Source organism: Trichechus manatus, unplaced genomic scaffold, assembly GCF_000243295.1.
Source record: "Trichechus manatus latirostris isolate Lorelei unplaced genomic scaffold, TriManLat1.0 scaffold00013, whole genome shotgun sequence".
In the NCBI taxonomy this organism is placed as follows: domain Eukaryota; kingdom Metazoa; phylum Chordata; class Mammalia; order Sirenia; family Trichechidae; genus Trichechus; species Trichechus manatus.
This window is the reverse complement of record NW_004443949.1, coordinates 8840034-8852203: the sequence shown is the minus strand read 5'-3', so window position 1 is coordinate 8852203 and position 12170 is coordinate 8840034.

Genomic DNA, 12170 nt, shown 5'->3' with positions numbered 1-12170 from the left:
CTATAAAGGAGCCCTGAAGGTGCAGTGGTTAAGAGCTACGGCTGCTAACAAAAAGGTCGACAGTTTGAATCCACCAGCTGCTCCTTGGAAACCCCACAGGGCAGTTCTACTCTGTCCTATAGGGTCACTGTGAGTCGGAATCAATTTGATGGAAATGGGTATGGTTGGTTGGTGTATATATATATAAAATCCTACAAAATTTATGAGCAAACTCTAACTGAAAACAGAACACAGTATGGTAAAATGAGTGATAAAGTTGCTTTTGCTTAAGAATGTTGGCTTACCTTGAGAATGTTGTTCTTAGTATTTCATGGTCTCCCAGCGTACAAGGGACAGTAGGAAAAACTAATGAATGGTCTATCCAGAAGAGGTGTCTGACAATGCTGGTAATATAAAGGGCTAAGATCTTCATGAAAAGTTGAACCAGCAGTAAACCTGTCTCCTCCAAACCCATACCAGAACAAGAACAATTGCTTGGCATTAAGTAGGGAAGGTGAGTGAGAAAAAAGACCTTTGAAAGTTGTAACTGCAAAGCAACTGTGGCATGAATTTTAAGCCAACTTTCATACAAATGCTCCATGTGTTATCTATTGTAAATTTGCCAGTAAGTGTGTGCCTATATTAAAAAAAAAAAAAAAAAAAATTGGGGAAAGGTAACATTCTGAGTGTGACTCTGTTAGTAGAAAGTTGGTCCACTAATTGTCTTTTTTTCCTTTGCAGCATGCACTTCTTTATTTTTTCCCTGCATCTAGTTATGCTGTAGAAATAAGAAAGTTAAAATTGAAGTAAAGAAAGTTTAACAAACATATAAAGCATTATCACTTTTTTATTTCACACTTAAACCAGGGCAGACCTAAATGATACATCTTTGTTTATGTTAAAAGCAGAGCAGCTGCTGTAACTTAATTAGCTTGCCCTTCTCACTGATAGCCTTAATTAGAGCACTTCTAAATAATGTAGTATTCTTCCAGAGGGCTACATGGAACTGTTCTAACTATTTGAATTTGACCTGGAAGGGTATGCCATGAACTCCACAATTTTAAGAACTTAAAGGCTCAAATATTAAATTCAGCATCTTTTAAAAATATTCTTAAAATGCAAATATGCACAGTTTACAAAATACTGGGCATTTCCTTAATAACTCAGCTTTCTTTAATAAAGAAAATATACTCTCATTAACTGTAAATTTTCTAGTATTCTCAGATTTAAAGGGTATGCAAGTATATTGAAATAAGCTAATATACATTATAATATGTATTTGCATTAAATCATATAAATCTACTAAATAAATAAATTTCAGTACCAAGGAAAATACCAGTTAAAATATTTCTTAGATTATGGAGATAAATTTTTAGAATGAACTTTTAGGTACTATTTCTTAACTAGAATCATATTTCTATATACTATAATTAAATCTAACACTGGAAAGAAAATAATTTAGGATCTCAAAAATCAAGTGTTCCTCAGGCCTTCCCAACGCCTAAAATAGCATTCTATGTATTTCATAAGATTTTGAATTTGTCATTGGTAGAATATAAGCTTTACATTTTCATAGCTATATATCTAGTCTAATCAGTCGGTTATTTGTTTATTTGCTTTTTAATTATTGAAAGCTATAAAAAAATACTTGGCATACAGAACCAGTTTTATCAATGTTTGTTAAGTAAAATAGGCACAATAAAAGTCTTTTACAGGATCCTCAGCAAGAATATGTATATGTATGTCGTTCTTGTTAGATGCCATCGAATCGATTCCCACTCATAGCAACCCAAAGTACAGCAGAACGAAACACTGCCCAGTTCTTTGCCATCCTCATAATCATTGTTATGCTTGAGCCCGTCATTGCAGCCACTGTGTCAATCCATCTCATTGAGGGTCTTGCTGTTTTTCGCTGACCTTCTAATTAACCAAGCATGATGTCCTTCTCCAGGGACTGGCCCTTCCTGATAACATGTACAAAATAAGTGAGATGAAGTCTCGCCATCATCACTTCCCAGGAGCATTCTGGCTGTGCTTCTTCCAAGACAGAATTGTTCATTCTTCTGGCAGTCCATAGTATATTCAATATTCTTCACCAACACCATATTTCAAAGGCATCAATTCTTCGGCCTTCCTTATTCATAGTCCAGCTTTTGCATGCATATGAGACAATTGAAAATACCATGGCTTCGGTCAGGTGCACCTTAGTCCTCAAAGTGATGTCTTTGCTTTTTAACATGTTAAAGAGGTATTTTGCAACAAATTTGCCCAACGCAATACATTGTTTGATTTCTTGACTGCTGCTTCCATTGACATTGACTGTGGATCCAAGTAAAATGAAGTCCTTAAAAACTTCAGTATTTTCTCCATTTATCATGACGTTGCTTATTGGTCCAGTTGTAAAGATTTTTGTTTTCTTTATGTTGAGGTGCAATCCATACTGAAGACTGCAGTCTTTGATCTTCATCAGTAAGTGTTTCAAGTCCTCTTTACTTTCAGTAAGCAAGTTTGTGTCATCTGCCTATCTCAGGTTGTTAATGCGTCTTCCTCCAATCCTGAGGCCATCTTCTTCTTAAATTCTAGCTTCTTGAATTATTTCTTCAGCATACAGATTGAATAAGTATAGTGAAAAGATACAAACCAGACACACACCTTTCCAGACTTTAAACTACACAGTATTCATTTGTTCTGTTCAAACCACGAACCACTGCCTCTTGATCTATGTACAGGTTACGCATGAGTACAATTATGTGTTCTGGGATTCCAGTTCTTCACAATATTGCTGATAATTTGTTATGATCCACACAGTCTAATGCCTTTGCATAGACAATAAAAGACAGGTAAACATCTTTACAACACTTGGTTTTTGTTAAGCTTTTCAATTTTTGACAAAGGAATAGGTCTGAAATAGTATCTCATTAGCATTGATATGCATTTTCCAGAATGGAATAAAGTTCAGAATCTTTTCATAGGATTAGTCCTCAAGTGTTTTTGTACTTCTTTGTAATTTCTGTTCAAATTTTTGACTCTTTTACTACTAGGTTGATTATGCCTTTCTTATTTGTTTGTAGGTACTCTTTATATATTACTAACTACTCATCTCTATAACATCCATTTCTTAATACTCTATAGTTTCTTTTGTTAATATAAATTATTTCTTTTTTTAAATTTTAAGTGCATATTCTAATTGCACAGTTATTAATTTAAAAACATATAACAGAATTTGGTACAGTGTTCTGTTACCCAGTCATTTTCCTATTTTTTTTTATTTTTCAAAATTTTGCTATAAATTATTTTGATTTTTCTAAGTAGAAAGTCATGTAATCAACAAAGAATGACTTATCAATTTTTCTAATACTAACAATTTTTTTCTTATTTATTGGTTGGAACATACATTGGATTTTGCAATTTGTCTTTATTGTATATAAGCTTGCCTTATTCCTGAATTTAAGAAGTATATTTCTAAGTTTTATACTTTCAGTGTGACATATATTGTAGGGCTCACACAGCTATTGAAGCAACAGGACTGGAGTGGCTAAGTATCCATAGAGAGGAGACCCCTACAAAAGTAACCTGTGATCTGCTGTTTTTTATTGTTCTTTAAATTGTTTGTTTGCTTTTTAGTTTTTTAGCTCCTTTTAACACTTGTGTAGTGTCAAAGGTGAAAGTGTTCCATGTATCCCGTATCTCCTTAAAGGAGCTTGGTACCATCAGGAAAGTAGAAGGGAACGAGATTTTACCCTACTTGGAAGCTAACTTGTTTGCTTGCTACAATCTCATAGACCCCCTGGATCAGACATAGGGCTTTACTGCTCATGGTTCAGCAGACAGCAAGACTTCATATTTTCATTGGTTCCTCTTGCTCCTAGCCCCTCATGAGTTCCATGGGAATGATTCAGAGCTGGACCAAGGAGGTGTTGTGCAAACCGGGTTTGTGTTACAGATGAGGTAAAATGAGGTTAGAAAACACCCAATCTGGAAGCCAGCACAACTTGTAAAACGAAAGGTCATGGAAGCTCCAGAGACACATCCAAACTCCCTGAGGGACTAAATTGCTGGGCAGAGGGCTGACGGGACCACGGTCTCAGGGAACATCTAGTTCATCTGGCATAACACAGTTTATAAAGACAATGTTCTACATTCTACCTTGGTGAGTAGCGTCTGGGGTCTTAAAAGCCTGTGAGCAGCCATCTAACATACTCCACTGGTCTCACCCCTTCCGGAGCATGGGAGAATGAAGAAAACAAGATACAAGGATAAGATTAGTCCAAAGGACTAATAGACCACAGCTACCAAAGCCTCTACCAGACCAAGTTCAGTACAGCTAGATGGTGCCTGGCTACTACCACTGACTGTTCTGACTTGGATCACAACAGAGAGACCAGATAGAGCTGGAGAAGGAAGTAGAACAAAATTCTAACACACAAAAAAAGACCAGATTTACTGGCCTGACAGAGACTGGAGAAACCCTGAGAGTATGCCCCTGGACACCCTTTTAGCTCAGTGGTGAAGTCACTCCTAAGGTACACCGTTCAGCCAGGGATTGGACATCCCCATTAAACAAAATGGGACTACTGAGACACAACAGTCCAGGGACAAGGACTAGAAGGCAGGAGGGGACAGGAAAGCTGATGATAGGGAACCCAAGGTTGAGAAGGGGCAGTGTTGACATGTCGCGGGTTTGTTAACCATTGTCATAGGGCAATATGTGTACTAACTGTTTAATGAGAAACTATTTGTTCTGTGAACCTTCATCTAAAGTACAAAAAAAAAAAAAGTAATTATCTGTGTGAGATCAAATTGACAACAGCAACTGAAAAGTTTTGATGGGAAGCCTAGGCGACAATGAGTTGAAGATAATGGTGATGGAATAATTTGGAAAAGGATAGTGAGAATAGCAGCACAACTGGAAGAATGTAATTGATGTCACTGAATTGTACATGTAGAAATTTTTGAAATGGTGTATCTTTGGCTATGAATACTTCCACCAAAAAAAAAAAAGTCCTCCTAAGTCGAGAAGGGGTTGTCGTGGGGTTGTTAACCAATGTCATAAAACAGTATGGTACTGACTGTTTAATGAGAAACTATTTGTTCTGTAAACCTTCATCTAAAGTACAGTAAAAAAAAATTATATAAAAGAAAACACCCAATCTTATAAGTTGCCTTCTAGCAAACCTGCCCATTCTCCCCTTCTGGAAAGAGATATTATGTTTATTACTCTGTAAAGTAAGAAAATTATTTCTGGTGAGAGGACAAAGAGGTCTTTATTCTTACTATCTGCGAAAATTGACTATTAATTCCCAAACATGAAGAAACATGAAAAATACATGGAGAATTTTCTCTAAACAGTCACTCTTTGGAATTTTATTTGCCTGTTTGCTTTGCAAACTCAACTCTCTTCAGCTCAAGAGAAGTTATAATTTTGTAGATTATATGGCTTGTTTTCCTTCTTAGAGTGGGTAGAACCTTGGCTGAAACAGAATACTATTTTCAAAAGTTATTGTCAGACTTTTTTTGTTTAGACTTTCTGGGGGGTATCTAAGTGTATGCCTGTATGCCCTACAGTTCCCTTTATATGCGTATTTACATGTGTATATGGGAGTCCCTGAGTGGTGCAAATATTTCTTGCCCTTAGCTGCTAAGTGAGAGGTTGGAGGTTTGAGTACACCCAGAGGTGCCTCTGAAGAAAGACCTGGCCATCTACTTCTAAACAATCAGCCACTGAAAATCCTATGGAGCACAGTTTTACTCTGACATACATGGGGTTGCTATGAGTCAGAATCAACTTGATGGTAGCTGATAACTGGTATATATGTACATAAATATATATTTCATGTATATCTATAACTAATATTTCAAAGTAAATACAAAAATCCCAAAAATAAACATAAATACTATAACTGTGAAAGTTCCTCTTTCAATATTCCCAAGTTTAAGGTTACTCTAATAAAAAATAACATCTGCCTAATTTTCATGGTGGAGCTGCACTCAGAGTTCACAAGCAAAATGAAACATGCAGTAATAGTCTTACCTTGTCTTAAAATTAATTAGAGGCATAAAAGAGTCCACAGAAAATATAAGACAATGTCATGTATAAAATATCTTCATTCATTTAAAACCATTAAAATATTAAGACCTACATTTCATAAAGAAAAATAAATATTTTTACTACATATAAATTAAATTTTTATTTTCTGCCATAGAAATACATTCAAAGATAAGCAATAAACTTTTGAAAATCATTTGTTTGACATGTGAAAAAAACACCTGATGTAAATAATATCTAATGAACACTATAAGTTGATTTAAAAAAAAATCCAATAGATGTGGATAGAAATATAAGAAGATACACTTTAAAGATGAAACAGAGATGGTCAGTAAATTTTGCCAATTTTACTATCATGCTAATGCAAATTAAAGCCACAATCTGATATAATTTTTATCCTATCAGATTTCTAAAACATAGAAGACAATGTATATTTTTTATTATAGAAGCTGAGTACAATCAGGTACTCTTATGTACATTCTGTAAGAAAGTGAATTGGTAGGTTTTTTGAAAAAGGAATATTTGCACCATTTATCATGTTTTTCCATTATTATTAAATTATCAATAAAACACAAATTGAAACCAAAAAGAGTTATAATTGCATTCACTCTAGATTTTCAGAAGAGTATAAATTATAACCCGACCAAATGATGGTAAGTATGTAAAGTAATGGGATTTTTCCCATACAGCTCTGAAAGCATAAATGGTACAAATCATTTTGGTTAACAGTTTGCCATTATAAAATAAATTTAGACAATATTAGTATTCTAAGTAGCAGCAATTTCACTCCTGGGCACACACTTTATACTTCTGCACCAGTATATATTCAAGAATGTTTAGAGCAGCATTATTCATAAAGAACTAAACAGTAAATATATTAATTAGTTGGGATAGAAGCATGCAGTGGGTTACTATAAAGCAATGGAAATAAATGAACTACAACTCTACCCAACCAGACGCATGAGTCTTAGAAATATAATCCTGAGTGAAAGATGCTAGGCACAGTATGATTCTAAATATGTAAAGTTTAAAGACTGGCCAAGTGAACTATATTTATTAGGCATATGTGTGACCAAAGTAAAAAAAAAGCAAAGACATAATTATCACTGATGTCAGGATTGTGGTAATCTCAGGAGGACAAAAGGACCCCCGATGGAAAAGATTATAACAAGAAATCTCTAAAGAGTTATATTCTTGAAAGGTACAGTTTGTGTGTTATAAACTGTTAATTATGATCAATGTATTATTCAAAATATAAATAAAATTGAAGTGTCAGAAAGTTTGGAAAATAGTTATTGTCGAATAGATAGAAGATGAGAATTTATTTTGTATTGCGCCACATAGCAGATATAATCATTAGAGAAATTTGGAAGAAATCCATTTTTTCTCCTTTGTTAGAAGATTTTGTAACAATCAAAAGTCTCAGTTTGCTCCGAGCACTTTACAACAAATGCACTCTATTGACTTTGTAAACAAAATTGGGATTCCCAAGGGCATCTCATGGTTTCTTGCCTGGACTATTGCAGAAGTCTTCTAATTAGTCTCTCTGCCACTATTCTGGCACCTCTAAGAGTTCATTCCTCACTCAGATCACTGAAGGGTCTTTTACACAATATATTAGTTCATATATATCTACTGCTTATAAAATTGATATGTTTTCATTACAAAAAAATTATTTAAAAAATTCTTACTATTCTTCCTATTGACTAAAAGGACCTGATGTGGTTTCTCTGTCTAGTGAGAGAAAGAGAGGAAGAAGGAAAGGAAAGGAAAAGGCGTGAAAGTGGTATATTTAGGAATAAGAGACAAGCGAGTACTCAGAGGGAGACGGATACCTTTATGAATGTTTCCGATGTTGTATTACAAGCATTGCATTTATAAATGGGAAAAATCGATGCCATTAAACAACAATACAAACAGTAGTTCAGCTGTTATGGGAATGGAACATAGCAAACCGGATGGATGAATACAGGGGCGTGTCCTCGACAGTCTTCAATTGACATATAAATAGTTTTTTGTTTGTTTGTTTGCTTTTTTTTCAGACAAACTAAAACCATGCCATTTAGAAAAGAAGCCAAACAAGCATGCTTTTAGTCACATTGTGCTGATGCTGTGGTCTTTCATAATAAAGAATGACTTCCAGAAACAAAGGAACATGTTTGCCAATTATTGTCAGAATGAGCAGGTCAATGGCAACGATTGCAAAGTCAGAATTGTTGAAATTGGCAGACTCTCTTTGGAATCCAGATGGATAATACCAAATCTTTCTATCCACCAGATTAATTCATTTCACTATCCGAGGTAATATTTTTTGGTTTTTATCCTGACAAATCCATCAAAAGGCAGTTTGATTGAAAAATGAATCATTTGCAAAAGCCATTCTTTATTTTGCGTGTGTATGTGCGTTTTGTTTTTATGTTTACTAATTCCTGACCTCTATGAACTTCATGCCATTTTACTGAAACATGATTTCCGTAGTTTATTGGGTTGGATTCTGAGGTTTGAATTTGGACCTGGTGTGAGCGTTTTAGCAGCGAGTCTGAGCATGCCTAGCATGGCTTCATTTGGCATCTGCGGCCCAACTCTGAACAACTGAAGGGATACACGCTTCTGTTTCTATTTTTAATTGACTTCATATAATTTATCCTGCCTGCCTCATTCACCTCTCTACCCTCATTATTCAGAATTTATTACTTGGCTTTTATTCTGATATTTTTAATAATTTTATCATATCTGAATATGTTTTGGAAATTGGCTAAAAATAATGCTTGTATGCAGCTTGGTATATATCAGGAGTCATATCCTCAAATGACCTCATGAGTGAACGGTAGAGGATGAAAAATCTACAGCAGAAACGTGCGTGTAAAAACACACAGGGCATTTTCTTTGAGAAACGAGGCTGTATTTGTCTATAACATAGTACAAACAATGAGTTAAATAGGATAACTACGTGGCACAGCCTTGGGAAAGCTGAATCAACATCGTCAGAGATTTGTGGGTACACTAATTAAAATATTGAACATTTTTATTAAATGAGCCAACAAAACTCAAAATGCCTTGGTGGATTTCCCTCCCCGGCCGCCCTGCCCCCCCATCCAGTGTCAAAATGGTTTATATGAAGTATGTCCTCCTAGATTGGAGGCTGTGTTAAGGTAGAGGCTGATTTTAATGCATCTCTTTTTCTCACTCTACCATCTAGTATTTTGATTAGAATCATTTAAACCAGCCGTTTAAGAACTATCATTACAATAATATTAATACAAATGAATGAGATTTAGTGAGCTTGTCCATGTGCCAGACACATGTTTTGCAGCTCTGATTAATTTAAAATCCATAACAACTTTATTAAGTAGGCACCCTTCTTAATCATAACATACTAAAGATGTTATGTAACCTGCTGAAGTCATATAGTTAACAACATCTGAGTATTGCATGCTTTCACATTAAAATGTTAAAAAAAATCTACTGTCTGTAATTTGGATTTCCAAAAAAGAGTTAGAGGCATTTTTGAACAATACTGAATTGACTGGGCAAAAAATGCGAAAGGATGAGTTATCATTATCCTTTCATTAAACTAGGTCTATGAGACCTTGGCCAAAGTCAGCACGATGCATTGATAATACAGAAGAGTTGTTCTGACCTCTTTTCCTGTTGATCTTAATTCAAAAAGTTTGATATTATCCTTTCTCAAGACTCCTGTTTATAATCGGTTAGTTTTTTTCAAAACTAATGCAAATAATTCTTTTTCTTGTTTGTGTTTGTGTGATGAATTATAATTTTACTTATCCTGAATTAATAGGTGCTTCATTGGGTATATTTGTTTATCTGGCATATAAATGAATGCAGAAAATAATGAGATTCCTACAGAACAGTGGCAATGACAAAAATTAGATGGCACTGTTCAGCCAGAAAATTTCTTGAAAAGAATTAGGGACCTATGAAGTATTTTCTAATAAAGTCAAAGTTAAAAAACAAAACAAGATGTTTTCTGTAATATTACTTTATATGTAGGTTATCAAAATATTTACTATAAAAGTTGAATTTACAAATTAATACTTTGATTTCCTATTTAGCAATGGCAGACAATCAATAACAGAGATTTTTTTTCCAAAGAATTATCAACTATGAATCATAGCTGTATTCTTACATAATAGAAGATTTTATCTGTTCATAGCTATTGTATAACTTGTGCATTTTTATTCATTTTATCACAAATATCTATTTAATTAAACTCACCCCACATCACCCTTATGTGGGAGGTATAGTTTAGCAGTTTGGAAAGCACACAAGACCTGTTGATAGTTACTAAAATGCTAAGCCATATGTCTTAGTCATCTAGTTCTGCTCTAACAGAAACACCACGAGTAGATGGCTTTAACAAAGAAGTTTATTCTCTCACAGTCCAGTAGGCTACAAGTCCAAATTCAGGGCATCAGCTCCAGGAGAAGGCTTTCTCTCTCTGTTGGCTCTGGAGAAAGGTCCTTGTAGTACATCAGTCTTTCCTCGGTCTGGGAGCTTCTCTGCGCAGGAACCTCAGGTCCAAAGGACGCACTCCGCTCCGGGCACTGCTTTCTTGGTGGTGTGAGGTTCCTATGTGTCTCCGCTCGCTTCTCTCTTTTATATCTCAAAAGAGATTGGATTAAGACGCTAATCTTGTAAACCTCATCAACACAATCTCATCACAGTGATAGAATTTACAACACATAAGGAAATCACATCAGATTACACAATCATACAATACTGGGAATCGTGACCTAGCCAAATTGCTACTCACATTTTCTGGGGGACACAATTCAATCCATGACACCATATTTGTCACATATCATCTGGCTTTCAGTAAGTTATTTAACATACCTAGTTCTCTCTTTCTTCACATATACATTTCAGGAACAAGATTTTAAGTGTTGAATAAAATATTTGATTATTAATCCTGCAAATGATGGGACTTCCTATTTTTCACTCACACACACCATGAACATCCCCTCGGATAGGTTATAGTTTTACAATCCGTTAGGACTGGACACCTCGGATATGAGTGACAGGGACCCTAATAAGTCTCTGTGTCTTCATTATGTTCTCAATCAGTGTCTATCATGTCATGACATCTGACATGGATTGAATTGTGTCTCCAGAAAGACATGTTGAAGCCCCAAGCCCTGTACTGGTGAATGTGATCTTGTTTGGCGAAATAGGTTTTTCTTTGCAGATGTTATCAGTTAACAAAATCATACTGGGTTTGGGTGGGTCCTAACCCTAATACTTTCTTGGTGGCATTTTATAAAAAAGGATAGCCATGGAAACAGACACACACACACGTACATACACCGGGGTGGGAGAGGAGTTGACAGCATATGAGGATCCCTCTACAAGACAGAAAATGCCAAGGATTGTGGGCAGCCTGGTATGAGATAGCTTCTCCCTCAAAGGCCTTGAAATCGACATGGCTGATACTCTCATTTGGACATCTAGCCTCCAGAACTGTGAGACAAAAATTTATGTTCTTTAAAGCAACCCACTTTGTGGTATTTTGTTATAATAGCCTTAGAGAACTAAGACACCATAGTTCTTAGCAGACAGATCTCTTTATAAGGTTTTTTTTTTTAAATCGGGCCAATTTATTTTAACATTTTGTATATTAGTTTTGTTGTTTTTTCCAATACCAGATAACCATTCAATTAACCAATATTTGTTCTTATACTTTTATGAATGCCAATATTTAATTTAGTAATAAATATTGGCATTCATTAGGGTTGCTCCAAGTTAAAATCACTGTTGTCATACTTCGACCCTTTTTTTTTTAAGTAAGACCTTTTTCAGCTATACAATTGCAGTAAAAATTATCATTTAGCAATTACTCTGTAGAATAATATTAAACTGAGAAAGTGTCAGGGGAAGCCTTTAACATGCATAGGTATTAACTATAAATGCACTGACCTGCAATAGCGTCCGTTTTATGCATTTATTTTTGGCATACATACATACATGTACATATAGAGAATTATTAAGTGTAATTTGATGGTCAACATGCTTCTTCAAAATTTTTCTGACATCCTGGTCATTTCAAGTTTGATACAATTTTGAATCTATTCTGTGGGTCCTCACCTCCTTTCAATAATTTATTTGATTTAAATTTTAGAATCATAAA